The sequence below is a fragment of the Piliocolobus tephrosceles genome, chromosome 10 (assembly GCF_002776525.5).
Source record: "Piliocolobus tephrosceles isolate RC106 chromosome 10, ASM277652v3, whole genome shotgun sequence".
Lineage (NCBI taxonomy): Eukaryota > Metazoa > Chordata > Mammalia > Primates > Cercopithecidae > Piliocolobus > Piliocolobus tephrosceles.
This window is the reverse complement of record NC_045443.1, coordinates 48,230,452-48,234,505: the sequence shown is the minus strand read 5'-3', so window position 1 is coordinate 48,234,505 and position 4,054 is coordinate 48,230,452. Positions and strand designations below refer to the sequence as shown.

The window sequence follows — 4,054 nt, the reverse complement described above, 5'->3', positions numbered from 1 at the left end:
ACCTAGTTCATAGATGAAATAAAAATTTTACAAAATAATACCTGCCCTTGCTATATGCACTCTATTTCCTACTCCATTACATTCTGTCCTATTTCGTTTTTGTAAAATGCTGGACATGACTCACTACATTGATTTTATGACTCACTAATGGATTGAAAAACGATGCTCTAAGGCATTTATCTGGAAGTAGACTTTCTAGATCAAAGAAAAAGTGCATTTTCAACTTGAGTAGATATTATCAAGTTGCTTTCCAAAGTGGGTGTATCAGTTTTACAGGATATCAGAGTCCTAATTTTTCCACGTCCTCACCCACACTTAAAATGGTCAGAATTTTAGATTATTGATAGTCCTGTAGATGTGAAACAAATATCATTGTCAGTTTAATTTGGAAAAAATTAGCCAGGTGTGGTGGCATGTGCCTGTAGTCCCAGCTACTTGGGAGGCTGAGGTGGGAGGATCACCTGAGCCCAGGAGGTCAAGGCTGCATTGGACCACTGCATTCCAGCCTGGGTGACAGAGTGAGACTTGGTCTCAAAAAGAAAAAAAAGAAAGAAAGTTTTTAGATGGTAGTTTTAAATATTTGTAATAGTCAATTTAATCAAAATGGTCAATTTTTACTTCTGCTTTTTCATAATATTATTGTTAAAATTTTATGTTGAATATAAAACCATATATTTTTTTAAATAATTTTGTTGTTGTTGTTTTTGAGACAAGGTCTCACTCTGTCACCCAAGCTGGACTGCAATGGTGCAATCTCAACCCACTGCAACCTCCACATCCTGGACTCAAACGGTCCTCCTGCCTCAGCCTCCCAAGTAACTGGGACTACAGGCATGCGCCACCATGCCTGGCTAATTTCTGTATTTTTTGTAGAGACAGGGTTTCACTATGTTGCCCAGGCTGGTCTCACACTCCTGGACTCAGGTGATCCACCTGCCTCAGCCTCCCAAAGTGCTGGGATTACAGGTATGAAACACTGTACTCGGCCTTTTCAAAAAAAAATTTTGGCCGGGCGTGGTGGCTCACGCCTGTAATCCCAGCACTTTGGGAGGCCGAGGCGGGCGGATCACCAGGTCAGGAGATCGAGACCATCCCAGCTAACACGTGAAACCCCATCTCTACTAAAAATACAAAAAATGAGCCGGGCGTGGTGGCGGCGCCTGTGGTCCCAGCTCCTCCGGAGGCTGAGGCAGGAGAATGGTGGGAACCCGGGAGGCGGAGCTTGCAGTGAGCCAAGATGGCACCCGCTCACTCCAGCCTGGGCCACAGAGCCAGACTCTGTCTCAAAAAAAAAAAAAAACATTTGTTTTTTAAAATATGGAATGCTTCATGAATTTTTGTGTCATCCTTGCACAGGGTCCATGCTAATCTCTGCATTGTTCCAGTTGTAGTATATGTGCTGCCAACGTGAGCACCAGATAATTTTGAAGTTGGTTGGTATTTTGTTTTGTTTTGTTTTTACAACTTTAGATATTTAATTGCCCTGGAGTTTATTTTTGCCTATCCTTTTATGTCTTCTGATACTTCAGCCCCTCATTATGTGATTCTTCACCAACTTTGGGACTCTGCTTCTCATCTCCTCCCTCAGAGTGTTTTTCTTGAAGAGAATGGGAATACAAAAGGCCGCAGACTTAGAATAGCTCTTAGAAGGCCTTTTAAGAAGCAAGTGGGAGGGCCGGGGACACCCAGCCAAGAAGTAGCCTTTGATTTTTGTAATTGCAGTCATCAAAAAGCATCATCAAAGAACTTTTATCAGGCTGGGTGCGGTGGCTCACGCCTGTAATTCCAGCCCTTTGGGAGGCCAAGGTGAGTGGATCAACTGAGGTCAGAAGTTCGAGACCAGCCTGGCCAACATGGTGAAATTCTATCTCTTACTAAAAATACCAAAATTAGCTGGGCATGGTGGCGTGCACCTGTAATTGCAGCTACTCGGGAGGCTGAGGCAGGAGAATTGCTTGAACCCGGGAGGTTGCAGTTAGCTGAGATCACGCCACTGTATTCCATCCTGGCTGACAGAGTGAGACTCTGTCTCAAAAAAAAAAAAAAAAAAAAAACAGAAAAGTTTTTATCAGTGATTGCTTGCAATGGGCAATTAAGGTAGACACTGAACTAAATTTAGAATGTATTATTCACAAATATAGTCTAAGAAGTTATACTCTGAAAATTAATAAAACAGATAAGCAAAGGACAAACCATATAACAATAAAAAAGGTAGAGCAATCTAGAACTACTGTAGATAGTAAGGAATTAACATCAAACACATCAAAGTGCAATTCAAGGATAAAGGCATCACTGGGTGACAAGCAGTGCTTAGTATGTATTTGTTATAGGGGTTCCAAGTTCAGGGAAACTGTCATCAATCAACTAGGGAGGGTGGGTCTCGTCTGACTTCTCCCGTCCTCTCCTCTTCCATCCTCCACACATGTGCCCCACTCCGAGCTTTTTCTCCTCCAAGCAACATAAGCCTTACTAACGCTTGAAATCAGAGGAGGTTTTACTTTGTGTTAGTACTCAGCTCTCAATAAATGGACCTTTACCCAGCATCAGCAGGAACCACCCTCAGGAGCCACTTTGTGCTGCCTGGCACGTCCACAGCAATTAGAGCAAAAGGACAGAGTTAAGGAAACTCTTTGAGGAAAATTTTCCTCACCCAACTTTGGCAGGGTCACCTGGGAGCTCTCTCATCAGTATTGATATTCACTGTGGTACCCCCATTGTTCCACTAGCACCATTTGCTGAACTTCCTCTGTGTTCAATTCCTATAAAAGAAAGGAAGCCCTTGCTTCAAAGTGCTCTCAATTTATTTTTATTATTTTTTATTTTTTGAGATGGAGTCTCACTCTGTCCCCCAGGCTGGAGTGCAATGGCATGGTCTCAGCTCATCGCAACCTCCGCCTCCCAGGTTCAAGAGATTCTCCTGCCTCAGCCTCCCTAGAAGCCGGGATTACAGGGGCTCGCCATCATGCCCAGCTAATTTTTGTATTTTTAGTAGAGATGGGGTTTCACCATTGTTGGTCAGGCTGGTCTCCAACTCCTGATCTGAGGTGATTCCCTGCCTTGGCCTCCCAAAGTGCTGGGATTACAGGCATTACCCACGCTCTCAATTTAAATACATTTGCACATTCAACAAGACTCATAAATGTCTTACCTAGCTGAATCAATATTAGAAAGGCCTCAAGGATTTTGCGGTTCGATATCACTGTCATAAAAATTGTTTCAATGTAGAAAAATAGGTTAACACATTTCATACATATTCATTAAGAAATGTACATAGGCTGGATGCAGTGACTCACCCTTGTAATCTCAGCATTTTGGGAGGCCAAGGTGGGTGGATCACTTGAGGTAAGGAGTTCAAGACCACCCTGGGCAACATGGTGAAACCCCATCTCTACTAAAAATACATGGTTACCCAGGCATGGTGGCATGCACCTGTAATCCCAGCTACTCAGGAGGCTGAGGCAGGAGAATTGCTTGAACCCAGGAGGCAGAGGTTGCAGTGAGCTGATATTGCACCACTGCCCTCCAGCCTGGGCAACAGAGTGAGACTCTGTCTCAAAAAACAAAACGAAAAGTGGCCACGTGTGGTGGCTCATGCCTGTATTCCCAACACTTTGGGAGGCTGAGGCGGACGGATCACGAGGTCAGGCATTAGACCAGCCTGGCCAACATGGTGAAATTCTATCTCTACTAAAAATATATATATATATACACACACACACATACACACACACACACATATATATATATAAAAATTAGTCGGGTGTGGTGGCCCACACCTGTAATCCCAGCTACTCAGGAGGCTGAGGCAGGAGAATCACTTGAACCTGGAAGGCAGAGATTGCAGTGAGCCAAGATCGCACCACTGTACTCCAGTGTGGGTGACAGAGCTAGACTCCATCTCAAAAAATAAGATAAACAAACAAACAAACAAAAACCAAAAGTCACTGAGTGAGGTCTTTAACCATCTCTTCTGAAATAGTCCTGATCTCCCACCTATAGCTCTTGCTGCTCCATTTCCTGATTTTTAAATTTGTTTTTTAATAAAATTTAATGA

The 4,054-nt window shown here is 43.3% G+C and overlaps 1 non-coding gene across 1 annotated transcript; it reads right to left on the bottom strand.

Annotated features, from left to right (window-relative positions):
* Nucleotides 1-1,311: 1,311 nt before the first annotated feature.
* On the bottom strand, nucleotides 1,312-1,415 carry LOC111542091. Its single transcript, XR_002731434.1, has one exon. It is a non-coding gene; the product is annotated as a U6 spliceosomal RNA (small nuclear RNA).
* Between the last annotated feature and the right edge of the window lie 2,639 nt (nucleotides 1,416-4,054).